This window comes from Oncorhynchus keta, chromosome 2 (genome assembly GCF_023373465.1).
Source record: "Oncorhynchus keta strain PuntledgeMale-10-30-2019 chromosome 2, Oket_V2, whole genome shotgun sequence".
NCBI classification, from domain to species: Eukaryota; Metazoa; Chordata; class Actinopteri; order Salmoniformes; family Salmonidae; genus Oncorhynchus; species Oncorhynchus keta.
The window spans coordinates 13,621,211-13,639,974 of record NC_068422.1 but is presented as its reverse complement, the minus strand read 5'-3'; the positions used below and the strand labels follow the sequence as shown (position 1 = coordinate 13,639,974).

Here is an 18,764-nt window from a genome sequence, read left to right as displayed (position 1 = left end):
TGAACTCTATGACATAAGCCATAATAACGTCAGCTGGCATTGGCCTTGTCTCCAGTCATTTTTGTTGGCCTATTTTAATCACAGAGAAGCCAACTGCAGTTGCTTGGATTGGGAATGAGGGTCAATACTGTCCACAGCACAATATACTGTAACTGGGCTGTGACTTGCTGCAAAGGGACTGGATATATTTCTGACTGACACACACCAGGTGGGTGACTAGACCACCCTGACTGAACAGAGGGGAGAGGACTGGGTATTTACTCTGACTGAACAGAGAGGAGAGGACTGGCCATGTACCCTGACTGAACAGAGAGGAGAGGACTGGCCATGTACCCTGACTGAACAGAGAGGAGAGGACTGGCCATGTACCCTGACTGAACAGAGAGGAGAGGACTGGGTATTTACTCTGACTGAACAGAGAGGAGAGGACTGGGAATTTACAATTACTGAACAGAGGGGAGAGGACTGAGCATTTACCCTGACTGAACAGAGAGGAGAGGACTGAGCATTTACCCTGACTGAACAGAGAGGAGAGGACTGAGCATTTACCCTGACTGAACAGAGAGGAGAGGACTGAGCATTTACCCTGACTGAACAGAAGGGAGAGGACTGGGTATTTACCCCGACTGAACAGAGGGGAGAGGACTGGGTATTTACCCCGACTGAACAGAGGGGAGAGGACTGGGTATTTACCCCGACTGAACAGAGGGGAGAGGACTGGGTATTTACCCCGACTGAACAGAGGGGAGAGGACTGGGTATTTACCCCGACTGAACAGAGGAGAGAGGACTGGGTATTTACCCTGACTGAACAGAGAGGTGAGGACTGGGTATTTACCCCGACTGAACAGAAGGGAGAGGACTGGGTATTTACCCCGACTGAACAGAGAGGAGAGGACTGGGTATTTACCCCGACTGAACAGAGGGGAGAGGACTGGGAATTTACCCCGACTGAACAGAGGGGAGAGGACTGGGTATTTACCCCGACTGAACAGAGGGGAGAGGACTGGGAATTTACCCCTACTGAACAGAGGGGAGAGGACTGGGTATTTACCCCGACTGAACAGAAGGGGAGAGGACTGGGTATTTACCCCGACTGAACAGAGAGGACTGGGTATTTACCCCGACTGAACAGAGGGGAGAGGACTGGGAATTTACCCCGACTGAACAGAGGGGAGAGGACTGGGTATTTACCCCTACTGAACAGAGGGGAGAGGACTGGGTATTTACCCCGACTGAACAGAGGGGAGAGGACTGGGAATTTACCCCGACTGAACAGAGGGGAGAGGACTGGGTATTTACCCCGACTGAACAGAGGGGAGAGGACTGGGTATTTACCCCGACTGAACAGAGGGGAGAGGACTGGGAATTTACCCCTACTGGACAGAAGGGAGAGGACTGGGTATTTACCCCGACTGAACAGAGAGGAGAGGACTGGGTATTTACCCCAACTGAACAGAGGGGAGAGGACTGGGAATTTACCCCGACTGAACAGAGGTGAGAGGACTGGGTATTTACCCCGACTGAACAGAGGGGAGAGGACTGGGAATTTACCCCTACTGAACAGAGGGGAGAGGACTGGGTATTTACCCCGACTGAACAGAGGGGAGAGGACTGGGTATTTACCCCGACTGAACAGAGGGGAGAGGACTGGGTATTTACCCCTACTGAACAGAGGGGAGAGGACTGGGTATTTACCCCGACTGAACAGAGGGGAGAGGACTGGGAATTTACCCCGACTGAACAGAGGGGAGAGGACTGGGTATTTACCCCGACTGAACAGAGGGGAGAGGACTGGGTATTTACCCCGACTGAACAGAGGGGAGAGGACTGGGTATTTACCCCGACTGAACAGAGGGGAGAGGACTGGGTTTTTACCCCGACTGAACAGAGGGGAGAGGACTGGGTATTTACCCCGACTGAACAGAGGGGAGAGGACTGGGTATTTACCCCGACTGAACAGAGAGGAGAGGACTGGGTATTTACCCCGACTGAACAGAGGGGAGAGGACTGGGTATTTACCCCGACTGAACAGAGGGGAGAGGACTGGGTATTTACCCCGACTGAACAGAGGGGAGAGGACTGGGAATTTACCCCGACTGAACAGAGGTGAGAGGACTGGGTATTTACCCCGACTGAACAGAGGGGAGAGGACTGGGTATTTACCCTGACTGAACAGAGAGGTGAGGACTGGGTATTTACCCCGACTGAACAGAAGGGAGAGGACTGGGTATTTACCCCGACTGAACAGAGAGGAGAGGACTGGGTATTTACCCCGACTGAACAGAGGGGAGAGGGACTGGGAATTTACCCCGACTGAACTGAGGGGAGAGGACTGGGTATTTACCCCGACTGAACAGAGGGGAGGACTGGGAATTTACCCCTACTGAACAGAGGGGAGAGGACTGGGTATTTACCCCGACTGAACAGAAGGGAGAGGACTGGGTATTTACCCCGACTGAACAGAGAGGACTGGGTATTTACCCCGACTGAACAGAGGGAGAGGACTGGGAATTTACCCCGACTGAACAGAGGGGAGAGGACTGGGTATTTACCCCTACTGAACAGAGGGAGAGGACTGGGTATTTACCCCGACTGAACAGAGGGGAGAGGACTGGGAATTTACCCCGACTGAACAGAGGGGAGAGGACTGGGTATTTACCCCGACTGAACAGAGGGGAGAGGACTGGGTATTTACCCCGACTGAACAGAGGGGAGAGGACTGGGAATTTACCCCTACTGGACAGAAGGGAGAGGACTGGGTATTTACCCCGACTGAACAGAGGGGAGAGGACTGGGTATTTACCCCGACTGAACAGAGGGGAGAGGACTGGGTATTTACCCCTACTGAACAGAGGGGAGAGGACTGGGTATTTACCCCGACTGAACAGAGGGGAGAGGACTGGGAATTTACCCCGACTGAACAGAGGGGAGAGGACTGGGTATTTACCCCGACTGAATAGAGGGGAGAGGACTGGGTATTTACCCCGACTGAACAGAGAGGACTGGGTATTTACCCCGACTGAACAGAGGGGAGAGGACTGGGAATTTACCCCGACTGAACAGAGGGGAGAGGACTGGGTATTTACCCCGACTGAACAGAGGGGAGAGGACTGGGTATTTACCCCGACTGAACAGAGGGGAGAGGACTGGGTATTTACCCCGACTGAACAGAGGGGAGAGGACTGGGTATTTACCCTGACTGAACAGAGGGGAGAGGACTGGGTATTTACCCCGACTGAACAGAGGGGAGAGGACTGGGTATTTACCCCGACTGAACAGAGGGGAGAGGACTGGGAATTTACCCTGACTGAACAGAGGGGAGAGGACTGGGTATTTACCCCGACTGAACAGAGGGGAGAGGACTGGGAATTTACCCTGACTGAACAGAGGGGAGAGGACTGGGTATTTACCCCGACTGAACAGAGAGGAGAGGACTGGGAATTTACCCCGACTGAACAGAGGGGAGAGGACTGGGTATTTACCCCGACTGAACAGAGGGGAGAGGACTGGGTATTTACCCCGACTGAACAGAGAGGAGAGGACTGGGTATTTACCCCGACTGAACAGAGGGGAGAGGACTGGGTATTTACCCCGACTGAACAGAGGGGAGAGGACTGGGTATTTACCCCGACTGAACAGAGGGGAGAGGACTGGGAATTTACCCCGACTGAACAGAGGTGAGAGGACTGGGTATTTACCCCGACTGAACAGAGGGGAGAGGACTGGGTATTTACCCTGACTGAACAGAGGGTGAGGACTGGGTATTTACCCCGACTGAACAGAAGGGAGAGGACTGGGTATTTACCCCGACTGAACAGAGAGGAGAGGACTGGGTATTTACCCCGACTGAACAGAGGGGAGAGGACTGGGAATTTACCCCGACTGAACTGAGGGGAGAGGACTGGGTATTTACCCCGACTGAACAGAGGGGAGAGGACTGGGAATTTACCCCTACTGAACAGAGGGGAGAGGACTGGGTATTTACCCCGACTGAACAGAAGGGAGAGGACTGGGTATTTACCCCGACTGAACAGAGAGGACTGGGTATTTACCCCGACTGAACAGAGGGGAGAGGACTGGGAATTTACCCCGACTGAACAGAGGGGAGAGGACTGGGTATTTACCCCTACTGAACAGAGGGGAGAGGACTGGGTATTTACCCCGACTGAACAGAGGGGAGAGGACTGGGAATTTACCCCGACTGAACAGAGGGGAGAGGACTGGGTATTTACCCCGACTGAACAGAGGGGAGAGGACTGGGTATTTACCCCGACTGAACAGAGGGGAGAGGACTGGGAATTTACCCCTACTGGACAGAAGGGAGAGGACTGGGTATTTACCCCGACTGAACAGAGGGGAGAGGACTGGGTATTTACCCCGACTGAACAGAGGGGAGAGGACTGGGTATTTACCCCTACTGAACAGAGGGGAGAGGACTGGGTATTTACCCCGACTGAACAGAGGGGAGAGGACTGGGAATTTACCCCGACTGAACAGAGGGGAGAGGACTGGGTATTTACCCCGACTGAACAGAGGGGAGAGGACTGGGTATTTACCCCGACTGAACAGAGAGGACTGGGTATTTACCCCGACTGAACAGAGGGGAGAGGACTGGGAATTTACCCCGACTGAACAGAGGGGAGAGGACTGGGTATTTACCCCGACTGAACAGAGGGGAGAGGACTGGGTATTTACCCCGACTGAACAGAGGGGAGAGGACTGGGAATTTACCCTGACTGAACAGAGGGGAGAGGACTGGGTATTTACCCCGACTGAACAGAGGGGAGAGGACTGGGTATTTACCCTGACTGAACAGAGGGGAGAGGACTGGGTATTTACCCCGACTGAACAGAGGGGAGAGGACTGGGTATTTACCCCGACTGAACAGAGGGGAGAGGACTGGGTATTTACCCCGACTGAACAGAGGGGAGAGGACTGGGTATTTACCCCTACTGAACAGAGGAGAGAGGACTGGGTATTTACCCCTACTGAACAGAGGGGAGAGGACTGGGTATTTACCCCGACTGAACAGAGGGGAGAGGACTGGGTATTTACCCCGACTGAACAGAGAGGAGTGGACTGGGAATTTACCCCGACTGAACAGAGAGGAGTGGACTGGGAATTTACCCCGACTGAACAGAGGGGAGAGGACTGGGTATTTACCCCGACTGAACAGAGGGGAGAGGACTGGGTATTTACCCCGACTGAACAGAGAGGAGAGGACTGGGTATTTACCCCGACTGAACAGAGGGGAGAGGACTGGGTATTTACCCCGACTGAACAGAGGGGAGAGGACTGGGTATTTACCCCGACTGAACAGAGGGGAGAGGACTGGGAATTTACCCCGACTGAACAGAGGGAGAGGACTGGGTATTTACCCCGACTGAACAGAGGGGAGAGGACTGGGTATTTACCCCGACTGAACAGAGGGGAGAGGACTGGGTATTTACCCCGACTGAACAGAGGGGAGAGGACTGGGTATTTACCCCAACTGAACAGAGGGGAGAGGACTGGGTATTTACCCCGACTGAACAGAGGGGAGAGGACTGGGTATTTACCCCGACTGAACAGAGGGGAGAGGACTGGGTATTTACCCCGACTGAACAGAGGGGAGAGGACTGGGTATTTACCCCGACTGAACAGAGGGGAGAGGACTGGGTATTTACCCCGACTGAACAGAGGGGAGAGGACTGGGTATTTACCCCGACTGAACAGAGGGGAGAGGACTGGGTATTTACCCCGACTGAACAGAGGGGAGAGGACTGGGTATTTACCCCGACTGAACAGAGGGGAGAGGACTGGGTATTTACCCCGACTGAACAGAGGGGAGAGGACTGGGTATTTACCCCGACTGAACAGAGGGGAGAGGACTGGGTATTTACCCCGACTGAACAGAGGGGAGAGGACTGGGAATTTACCCCGACTGAACAGAGGGGAGAGGACTGGGAATTTACCCCGACTGAACAGAGGGGAGAGGACTGGGTATTTACCCCGACTGAACAGAGGGGAGAGGACTGGGTATTTACCCCTACTGAACAGAGGAGAGAGGACTGGGTATTTACCCCGACTGAACAGAGGGGAGAGGACTGGGTATTTACCCCGACTGAACAGAGGGGAGAGGACTGGGTATTTACCCCGACTGAACAGAGGGGAGAGGACTGGGAATTTACCCCGACTGAACAGAGGGGAGAGGACTGGGTATTTACCCCGACTGAACAGAGGGGAGAGGACTGGGAATTTACCCCGACTGAACAGAGGGGAGAGGACTGGGTATTTACCCCGACTGAACAGAGGGGAGAGGACTGGGTATTTACCCTGACTGAATAGAGGGGAGAGGACTGGGTATTTACCCCGACTGAACAGAGGGGAGAGGACTGGGTTTTTACCCCGACTGAACAGAGGGGAGAGGACTGGGTATTTACCCCGACTGAACAGAGGGGAGAGGACTGAACAGAACAGAGGGAGAGGACTGGGTATTTACCCCTACTGAACAGAGGGGAGAGGACTGGGTATTTACCCCGACTGAACAGAGGGGAGAGGACTGGGTATTTACCCCGACTGAACAGAGGGAGAGGACTGGGTATTTACCCCGACTGAACAGAGGGGAGAGGACTGGGAATTTACCCCGACTGAACAGAGGGGAGAGGACTGGGTATTTACCCCGACTGAACAGAACAGACTGAACAGAGGAGAGGACTGGGTATTTACCCCGACTGAACAGAGGGGAGAGGACTGGGTATTTACCCCGACTGAACAGAGGGGAGAGGACTGGGTACCCCGACTGAACAGAGGGGAGAGGACTGGGTATTTACCCCGACTGAACAGAGGGAGAGGACTGGGAATTTACCCCGACTGAACAGAGGGGAGAGGACTGGGTATTTACCCCGACTGAACAGAGGGGAGAGGACTGGGTATTTACCCCGACTGAACAGAGGGGAGAGGACTGGGTATTTACCCCGACTGAACAGAGGGGAGAGGACTGGGTATTTACCCCGACTGAACAGAGGGGAGAGGACTGGGTATTTACCCCGACTGAACAGAGGGAGAGGACTGGGTATTTACCCCGACTGAACAGAGGGGAGAGGACTGGGTATTTACCCCGACTGAACAGAGGGGAGAGGACTGGGTATTTACCCCGACTGAACAGAGGGAGAGGACTGGGTATTTACCCCGACTGAACAGAGGGGAGAGGACTGGGTATTTACCCCGACTGAACAGAGGGGAGAGGACTGGGTATTTACCCCGACTGAACAGAGGGGAGAGGACTGGGTATTTACCCCGACTGAACAGAGGGGAGAGGACTGGGTATTTACCCCGACTGAACAGAGGGGAGAGGACTGGGTATTTACCCCGACTGAACAGAGGGGAGAGGACTGGGTATTTACCCCGACTGAACAGAGGGAGAGGACTGGGTATTTACCCCGACTGAACAGAGGGAGAGGGACTGGGATTTACCCCGACTGAACAGAGGGGAGAGGACTGGGAATTTACCCCGACTGAACAGAGGGGAGAGGACTGGGATTTACCCCGACTGAACAGAGGGGAGAGGACTGGGTATTTACCCCTACTGAACAGAGGAGAGAGGACTGGGTATTTACCCCGACTGAACAGAGGGGAGAGGACTGGGTATTTACCCCTACTGAACAGAAGGGAGAGGACTGGGTATTTACCCCGACTGAACAGAGGGGAGAGGACTGGGTATTTACCCCGACTGAACAGAGGGGAGAGGACTGGGTATTTACCCCGACTGAACAGAGGTGAGAGGACTGGGTATTTACCCCGACTGAACAGAGGGGAGAGGACTGGGTATTTACCCCGACTGAACAGAGGGGAGAGGACTGAGCATTTACCCCGACTGAACAGAGGGGAGAGGACTGGGTATTTACCCCAACTGAACAGAGGGAGAGGACTGGGTATTTACCCCGACTGAACAGAGGGGAGAGGACTGGGTATTTACCCCGACTGAACAGAGGGGAGAGGACTGGGTATTTACCCCGACTGAACAGAGGGGAGAGGACTGAGCATTTACCCCGACTGAACAGAGGGGAGAGGACTGGGAATTTACCCCGACTGAACAGAGGGGAGAGGACTGGGTATTTACCCCGACTGAACAGAGGGGAGAGGACTGGGTATTTACCCCGACTGAACAGAGGGGAGAGGACTGGGTATTTACCCCGACTGAACAGAGGGGAGAGGACTGGGAATTTACCCTGACTGAACAGAGGGAGAGGACTGGGTATTTACCCCGACTGAACAGAGGGGAGAGGACTGGGTATTTACCCCGACTGAACAGAGGGGAGAGGACTGGGAATTTACCCCTACTGAACAGAAGGGGAGAGGACTGGGAATTTACCCCGACTGAACAGAGGGGAGAGGACTGGGTATTTACCCCGACTGAACAGAGGGGAGAGGACTGGGTATTTACCCCGACTGAACAGAGGGAGAGGACTGGGTATTTACCCCTACTGAACAGAGGAGAGAGGACTGGGTATTTACCCCGACTGAACAGAGGGGAGAGGACTGAGCATTTACCCCGACTGAACAGAGGGGAGAGGACTGGGTATTTACCCCGACTGAACAGAGGGGAGAGGACTGGGTATTTACCCCGACTGAACAGAGGGGAGAGGACTGGGTATTTACCCCGACTGAACAGAGGGGAGAGGACTGGGTATTTACCCCGACTGAACAGAGGGGAGAGGACTGAGCATTTACCCCGACTAAACAGAGGGGAGAGGACTGGGAATTTACCCCGACTGAACAGAGGGGAGAGGACTGGGTATTTACCCCGACTGAACAGAGGGGAGAGGACTGGGTATTTACCCCGACTGAACAGAGGGGAGAGGACTGGGTATTTACCCCGACTGAACAGAGGGGAGAGGACTGGGAATTTACCCTGACTGAACAGAGAGGAGTGGACTGGGAATTTACCCCGACTGAACAGAGGGGAGAGGACTGGAGCATTTACTTGTGTGTTTTTAGACACTTAGCTGATCTATGACCTCCTCTGTGTAATGAGGAAGTGTGTGTGTGTGTTCTTGACATACAGTCCTGTCATATTGTTTCTTTGAATATTCTGTAGAACTATGGTTTTGTTAACTAAGGCTGTAGAGATTGTGATATTATGCAATATTATGATATATTATTTGCTAAGTTATGTTAACTGTTAGGCCATATGTCACCATCCTGCATGATATGGACCTGATCGTTCTGACTTTCGAGTCACCTTAAACCGCTTCAGTAGGATACTACTCGGGAGGAGCAGAAGGTAACCTGTTTTACACACTCTCATGCATTATCATGCACTTAAACCTTTCTGGACTTTGCACCCAACAACCTTCAGCCTTATGAAAACACAAAACAACAGTATTTTAAAGCTGAATTGTAAACACCAAACACATTTATATACACGCTATGCCTATAATCTCCATAGCCATCTACCATTAGGCGTAGCTGGGTCCCATCGTGTGGGTTTCCCTTTGATGAACACATGGTACTCGTTGTTAATGCCTGTAGCAGAGTAGAACAGCACACACGCAGGGCCTGCCTGACCATCTGGGCCTGGGCTGTGATTCTGCAGGCGGGTAGGAGCACGGTTGACATTTACCACAGTGTCTAGTCATGCATGATGTTTGTTTTCTCTCTGCGGGAACCAGGTACATACCTCTGTTTTGAATGTAAACAAAGCTGTTGACCTCAATCTACAGTGGTCGCTGTGGTCAGTCACCAACTGTGCTCCTGCAGTGCAAAAGGTTTTGTGCATGCTCACTGTTTTGTTCCAGCCCAACACTAAAACACCTCCTGATTCAATGATCACCAATACCTTGAGTTGACTCAGGTGTTTTAGCATGACTCGCGCGCGCACACACACTCTGTCCAGGCTTGTTGCCATTGGCAACCTATGATTTGAGGAGAGTGCACTAGAAGCTCTGTAGCTTAGAAACTGAGTCCTGCAGTGTTTTGTGTCTTGTTTGAACTGGTTGGTGCTGCTGTCACAGGGTTACCTTCCGTGAAAATCCCCTCGTGTCTGAGAGCGTGTCCCGCTATCGTCTTTCCTTCTCTCTCTTCTCACCCCCGGAACATCCCATCGCCACAGAGACCACAACCTGGTGTTGCTATAGCAACCGCCGCTTGCCGCCACAGCACAGTCCCTGTGTTTCCTTGCAGAGCCTTCCTTAAAGCCTCTGTTTTTGGCCTCATATAGCCTACATTGTTCATGATTTTCTGATTGATACAAATCTTACGAAGGTTTGTGGTCAAGATCTTCGACATATTCAGATTTGCGCCGAAGGCTTTCTTTGTTCTCATTGAGCGTTAGTTGTAGTTCGTTGCAGAATTACATTTGAAATGATCTCTGTCTCCTCTCCCCAGGTCTGTCTCCATGGCTCAGTGTGCTGTAGCAGCTGGACCCCGATAGAAGTCTCTCTTCCTCTCCTCCTTCAGCCCTTCTTCCAGTGGTGGTAAGGAATGGCATTATGACATAACGTTGCCGTAACGAATGGAACTAAATTGACATTGTGACTTGGCAATATTTTTACTGGATAATTCTTTAAAAGCTTGTCATCATCTTAGGCTTTATAAAAACCTTTATCTGAACTGTGTCTGTATAACTGTATTCCATTGTCTAGCAATAGTTATAGTGTAGCCTTTTAAAGTTAACAACCCATGGTAGAAAATTACCCTACTCCATTCAAATAGAACGATTACATCATCCTACATGAGTTTGTTCCATTGATATCAAGCCTAAGTCGGATATGAATGACCAACTACTTGAATTTGGAGGATAGTTTTTTTTTTCCACCCCTTTTATCTCCCCAATTTTATGGTATTCAATTCTTAGTAGTTACAGACTTGTCTGCAACTCCTGCACGGACTCGGGAGAGGCGAAGGTCGAGAGCCATGCATCCTCAGAAACACAACCCAACCAAGCCGCACTGCTTCGTGACACAATGCACATCCAACCCGGAAGCCAGCCGCACCAATGTGTCGGAGGAAACACCATACACCTTGTGACCTGGTCAGTGCGCACTGCTCCCGGCCCGCCACAGGAGTCACTAGTGTGTGATGAGACAAGGATATCCCTGCAGGCCAAACCCTCCCTAACCCGGACAGCGCTGGGCCAATTGCGAAATGTTGGTTTAGGGACAAAGTGGAGTCGCAATTCAACGGTTAAGACACGATACATATGTGGCAGAGTCTACAGGCAATTACAAACTACAAAAAGAAAACCAGCCACGTCACAGACACCAATGTCTTGCTTCCAGACAAACTGAACACCTTCTTTGCCCGCTTTGAGGAAAGTACAGTGCCACCGACGCGAACGCTACCAAGGACTGCGGGCCCTCCCTCTCCTTCTCTGTAGCCGACGTGAGTAAGACATTTAAACGTGTTAACCCTTGTAAGGCTACCGGCCCAGACAGCATCACTAGCCGTGTCCTAAGAGTATGCGTTGACCAGCTGGCTGGTGTGTTTACGGACATATTCAATCTCTCCCTATCCCAGTCTGCTGTCCCCACATGCTTCAAGATGGCCACCATTGTTCCTGTACCCAAGAAGGCAAAGAGAACTGAATAAATGACTATCGCCCCGTAGCACTCACTTCTTTCATCATGAAGTGCTTTGAGTGACTAGTCAAGGATCATATTACCTCCACCTTACCTGCCACCGTAGACCCACTTCAATTTGCATACTGCCCCAATAGGTCCACAGAGGATGCAATCGCCTGCACACTGCCCTATCCCATCTGGACAAGAGGAATACCTATGTAAGAATGCTGTTCTTCGACTACAGCTCAGCATTCAACACCATAGTACCCTCCAAAGCTTATCAATAAGCTTGAGGCATTGGGTCTCAACTCCGCCCTGTTCAATTGGGTCCTGGACTTCCTGACCGTCCGCCACCAGGTGGTGAAGGTAGGAAACATCTCCACTTCGCTGATCCTCAACACTGGGGCCCCACAAGGGTGTGTGCTAAGCCCACTCCTATACTCCCTGTTCACCCATGACTGCGTGGCCATGCATGCCTCCAACTCAATCATCAAGTTTGCAGACAACACGATAGTAGTGGGCTTGATTACCAACAAAGACGAGACAGCCTATGATCGTAGACTTCAGGAAACCGCAGTGTGAGCACCCGCCTATCGACGGGATAGCAGTGGAGAAGTTTTAAGTTCCTCACCGTACACGTCACTGACAAACTGAAATGGTCCACCCACACAGACAGTGTGATGAAAGCGCAACAGTGCCTCTTCAACCTCAGGAGGCTGAAGAAATTTGGCTTGTCACCTAAAACCCTCAAACTTTTACAGATGCACAATTGAGAGCATCCTGTTGGGCTGTATCACCGACTGGTACGGAAACTGCACAGCCCACGACCGTAAGGCTCTCCAGAGGGTGGTGCCGTCTGCACAACGCATCACCGGGGGTGAACTACCTTCTTTCCAGGACACCTACAGCACCCGATATCACAAGAAGGCCAATAAGATCATCAAGGATGACAACCACGTGAGCCACTGCCTGTTCACCCCGCTATCATCCAGAAGGCGAGGTCAGTACAGGTGCATCAAAGCCGGGACCGAGATACTAGAAGAACAGCTTCTATCTCAAGGCCATTAGACTGTTAAACAGCCATCAATGACACAGAGAGGCTGTTGCCACTTTAATAAATGGATCACAGTCACTTTGATAATGCCATTTTAATAATGTTTACATATCTTGCATTACTCATCTCATGTGTATATATTGTATTCTATACCATCTATTCCATCTTGCCTAAGCTTCTCGGTCATCGCTCATCCATATATTTATATGTACATATTCTTATTCCATCCCTTTACTTAGATTCGTGTGCATCAGGTAGTTGTTGTGGAATTGTTAGATATTACTGCACTGTCGGAACTAGAAGCACAAGCATTTCGCTACACTCGCATTAACATCTGCTAACCATGTGTGTGTGACCAACAACTTGATTTGATCTTGTTAAAGTGCAGTGTGTTTGACTGTGCATATTAGATGTACTTGTGGGGATACTTTTTGATTTAAAACAGGGTTGGGGAACTGTGATGTGGTGGGGGGCACAAACAAACAGAACTCATCATGAGGGGCCGCAGTGGCTCCACTGACTCTTGTGTGGGTTAGACTGCTGGGTCTCTTAGCAACAGTGGCTACATTCAAGTCACTACTGTGGATCAATGTTCCCGCTTATTTTTTTCAGGCACGGAGCAAATTTTAGTTCTTGTGAGTAGAAAGTTTTGTGCAACCTTGAACACTGAGGCTGTACCCTTAGTTTCAGACTGTAGTCAATAGGCCATTATGGCTATCTTAGCATAATGTAGGCGTACCAACAAAACCAATGGATCAAATTCCATAACATTTTCACATGGAAATAGCTTTTGATGCAGGCCTACATTGCACGAGACTTCTAAACGTTTTTACATTATGAAGGGCTTGACATTAATTCATAATTGTTTTACTTGGATTTTTTACATGGGCAAATTAGGTGACTGTAAATTGCATTGCGTTGTATTGTGTTGTTTGATGTAATCTCAGACTCAATCTTGCAAAGTTAGTTGTGTTTTGGTTTGTTGCATTGAAAAGGGATTGATATAATGTTAATTAGATCACAGAAGAAACGTTGATCTATATAGTGCAAACTAAAGGGGGGGAACTCAGTGAAGTTCAGACTCTTGCGTCTCTACCCGGCCTGGCATTACTTCTGGAGGACATGCACAGCCACGCACGCAGTTTACAGGGAACATTTGCTCTAGACCATGTATGAACATGTTCACTATTATCCAGCAGATGTAAACAATAAAGTTATTCAATTATTTAAATGAAGGAACTGACTGAAAAGGAATGAAGAGAGACATTTTTCTATCCATGTAGAGCATCAACAAGGCTCGAGGTTCACAGAAAACCCCAGATATTGTCAGCGGTATGGTGTTGGTTACAGATCACTTTTGTTTTCACAACAACCAAAATAAATGGAGTGTGAGTTCATGTATAGCCATGTACCCCACTTTACAGAGACGCTCATCAAATCTTTGTCCTTTAAGTTGGCACATTGGTACATGTTGGGGCTGGTTCAAAGTCCAGAGGCGAGGCAGAGAAAGGATGTTGCTGCCATGCCAATACCAACATGTCAGGGTTGTTCCACTTAGCTGTAGATGGATGTGGTTTGAAATGGCTGAATGGAGCTGATGGTGGAACGGGAGCCATCCATCATATACTGGTTATGAGGTTATTGGTAGCTATGGTTACCCAACTGTTTGTTTTGCTCCCGCTAAAGCCGTTCCATTCCCACTGTTTCAAACCACCATCATGACGTGATTTCCAGATTATAAGGCAGTAGGGGAACTCTGGATTTGATGCGTTCAGCTTCTTTCTTATTATGACTGTTGTTTAAAACAATTATTTCACTCACACACATGCATCACTAGCTCCTAAATGAATAACATGGGTAGAGAGCTCTTCCAGATGGTAGATTCTATATTAGACCTTCCATACCACCACGCCCAGTATGTTGAGGAGTCATGCCATTGATGCCAACCTGGTAATCATGTTGAGTTGAGAAGAACACTGTTATCCCAGGGCATGTTGTAACATTCTTCACTGTTTTTAAAATGTAATAGTAAAGGTTGATTCAGCCTTTTTCATCGCTTCCCTGTTCTGTTCTTTGTGTCTTGTTAAAATAAAGCAAATAAACCTGGATCCTCTTCTCTTTTCCCATGCAGATATCACGTGACATCACCGTGCGATGATAAATGCTCCTGCTGGTTGCCAGGGAGACCCCTGACCCCCAGACCCCCTGTGGAGATGGAGCCCCAGGGGCTGTTCGGAGCAGAGGGGGATTGTGGGATGTTGGGTCTGCTGGTGCCCAGTCCCCAGAGTGAGGCGTTTACCCATGAGCTGGAGAAGCTGTCCTTACAGCCCAGTAACAACCTACACCCCCTCAATGAATGCAAGAACGGTGAGTGGGGAGGAAAGACACACACACAGTGAAACAGACTCAGTGGTTATAGTCAGTCATTATAAGGAATCGGCTGTCTAGCATGCATTGCAGGCTAACCATTACTCACACAGCCCAGTTGTTGTTCTGGCAGCTCTATGGGTCTGGCTAAGGCACTGATGAATGAACACATGATTACTGGGTTGAACAGGGCTTTAGAAACGGCATTCTGTTTGCCAGGTCCTAATGACAGCTTAGATGGCTTAAATGAGAATTCCACCCAAAAACGATCTCTCGTTAGTCCATTGTTGATATAGTCCCACATTATTTTTGCATGTCAGCAATAGATGATATATATATAAACTCAGCAAAAAAAGAAACGTCCTCTCACTGTCAACTGCGTTTATTTTCAGAAAACTTAACATGTAAATATGTGTGTGAACATAACAAGATTCAACTGCTGAGACGGGATATTTTGTCAGGACAAGATGCTAGAATATGCATATAATTGACAGCTTAGGATAGAAAACACTCTAAAGTTTCCAAAACTGTAAAAATATTGTCTGAGTATGACAGAACTGATGTTGCAGGCGAAAGCCTGAGAAAAATCCAATCCGGAAGTGCCTCATGTTTTGAAAGCGCTGCGTTCCAATGAGTCCCTATTGAGCAGTGAATGGGCTATCAACCAGATTACTCTTTCTCCGAATTCCAGAAGGTGTCTACAGCATTGTGACGTAGTTTTACACATTTATGTTGAAGAATACCCGTAAGCGGCTACATTGCGTAAGTGGTCACCTGATGCTCCCAGAGAGATTCTCGCGTAAAATACAGAGGTAGCCATTACTCCATTCGGTCCTACTGAAAAACAAATTTTCCCGATGGATATATTATCGAATAGTTATTTGAAAAACACCTTGAGGATTGATTATAAACAATGTTTGCCATGTTTCTGTCGATATTATGGAGCTAATTTGGAATATTTTTCGCCGTTTTCGTGACTGCAATTTCCGGGCAATTTCTTAGCCAAACGTGAAGAACAAACAGAGCTATTTCGCCTAGAAAAATAATATTTTGGGAAAAAAGGAACATTTGCTATCTAACTGGGAGTCTCGTGAGTGAAAACATCCGAAGCTCATCAAAGGTAAACAATTTAATTTGATTGCTTTTCTGATTTCCGTGACCAAGTTACATGCTGCTAGCTGGACAAAATGCTATGCTAGGCAATCGATGAACTTACACAAATGCCTGTCTAGCTTTGGCTGTAAAGCATATTTTGAAAATCTGAGATGACAGGGTGATTAACAAAATGCTAAGCTGTGTCTCAATATATTTAATTTGTGATTTTCATGAATAGGAATATTTTCTAGGAATATTTATGCCCGTTGTGTTATGCTAATTAGTGTCAGGCGATGATTACGCTCCCGCATGCGGGATGGGGAGTCACGAGAGAAGTACTGCAGTGCATCTCCTCCTCATGGACTGCACCAGAGTTGCCAGTTCTTGCTGTGAGATGTTACCCCACTCTTCCACCAAGGCACCTGCAAGTTCCCAGACATTTCTGGGGGGTATGGCCCTAGCCCTCACCCTCCGATCGAACAGGTCCCAGACGTGCTCATTGGGATTGCGATCCGGGCTCTTTGTTAGCCATGGCAGAGCACTGAAATTCCTGTCTTCCAGAAAATCCCGCACAGAACGAGCAGTATGGCTGGTGGCATTGTCATGCTGGAGGGTCATGTCAGGATGAGACGGCAGGAAGGGTACCACATGAGAGAGGAGGATGTCTTCCCTGTAACGTACAGCAATGAGATTGCCTGCAATGACAATAAGCTCAGTCTGATGATGCTGTGACACACCGCCCCAGATCATGGCGGACCCTCCACCTCCAAATTGATCCCGCTCCAGAGTACAGGCTTCGGTGTAACGCTCATTCCTTCGTCGATAAACGCGAATGAGACCATCACCCCTGGTGAGACAAAACTGTGACTAGTCAGTGAAGAGCACTTTTTGCCAGTCCTGTCTGGTCCAGAGACGGTGGGTTTGTACCCATAGGCGACATTGTTGCCGGTGATGTCTGGTGAGGACCTGCCTTACAACAGGCCTACAAGCCCTCAGTCCAGCCTCTCTCAGCCTATTGCGAACAGCCTGAGCACTGATGGAGGGATTGTGCGTTCCTGGTGTAACTCAGGCAGTTGTTTTTGCCATCCTGTACCAGTCCCGCAGGTGTGATGTTCGAATGTACCGATCCTGTGCTGGTCTGTGTGGTCTGCCACTGTGAGGACGATCAGCTGTCCGTCCTGTAGCGCTGTCTTAGGCGTCTCACAGTACGGACATTGCAATTTATTGCCCTGGCCACATCTGTAGTCCTAATGCCTCATTGCAGCACTTTCACGCAGATGAGCAGGGACCCTGGGCATCTTTCTTTTGGTGTTTTTCAGAGTCAGTAGAAAGGCCTCTTTAGTGTCCTAATTTTTCATAACTGTGACCTTAAATGCCTATGGCATTTACACACACACACACACACACACACACACACACACACACACACACACACACACACACACACACACACACACACACACACACACACACACACACACACACACACACACACACACACACACACACACACACACACACACACACACACACACACACACACACACACACACACACACACACAGTACCAGTCAAAAGTTTGGACACACCTACTCAGGGGTTTCTTTATTTTTACTATTTTCTACATTGTAGAAAAATAGTGAAGACAAACTATGATATAGCACATATGGAATCACATAGTAACCAAAAAGGTGTTAAAGAAATCAAAATATATTTGAGATTCTTCAAAGTAGCCACCCTTTGCCTTGAAGACAGCTTTACATGCTCTTTGCATTCTCTCAACCAGCTTCCCACACACACAAGTATTTTTTTACCCCTTTTTTCTCACTAAGTTCATGGTATCCAATTGGTAGTTAGTCTTGTCCCAGCGCTGCAACTCCCGTACGGACTCGGGAGAGGCGAAGGTCGAGAGCCATACGTCCTCGAAACACGACCCTGCCAAGCCGCACTGCTTATTGACACACTGCTCGCTTAATCTGGAAACCAGTCTCAACAATTTGTGAGGAAACACCGTACTACTGGCGTCCGAAGTCAGCGTGCATGTGCCTGGCCCGCCACAAGGAGTCGCTAGAGCGTGGTGGGACAAGGACATCCATAAGTTTTTTAAATATATATAAATATATATATAACAGAAATACTGCCGGTATGACTCATTTTACATTCTACATTTAGAAATTGTAATTGCTCAACCGTCTACGCTCACATCTCTCCCTTCTCCCAGAATGCATCGCTCCCTTTGCAACACAGGGACAGGGCAGATATAGGACATGACAATGACATTAATACATGATGTTACCTAAATCGTTAACTATCGAGATAACGAGGCTATATGTTTTGAATTTGCTATCTAGTCAGTCTGTCTATCATTATTTATTTTATAGGCTAGCCTACCCGCTGCTGCAATGCCTCTGCCTGGACTTTTCATAAACATATGAACTCTGTTTGCTGACCAAAAATGTGCTATAAATCGGCAAATGACTCACTAACTAACAAGGAATTTCAACAAATGTGGCTGCACGCGTCTCCGTGATTGAAAGACTGCCAATGCCTCTCAATGCAATAATTCTATTCCGATGAGCTCTTCAGAGATTGAGAAAACAGTTTGCAACACATCACATCAAGAGGGTTTTGATCCAATTCTGATAGGACTAATGGTTTGATATTGTGATTTTTAAAATTGATTTTACTTGTCCATTCGGGACA

The 18,764-nt window shown here is 49.2% G+C and overlaps 1 long non-coding RNA gene across 1 annotated transcript; it reads left to right on the top strand.

Moving 5' to 3' along the window:
- The first annotated feature begins 10,123 nt into the window (after positions 1-10,123).
- Positions 10,124-15,240, top strand: LOC118397019 (uncharacterized). The gene is made up of 3 exons (XR_004828322.2): positions 10,124-10,247; positions 10,371-10,459; positions 14,731-15,240. It is a non-coding gene; the product is annotated as an uncharacterized LOC118397019 (long non-coding RNA).
- The last annotated feature ends 3,524 nt before the right edge of the window (positions 15,241-18,764 follow it).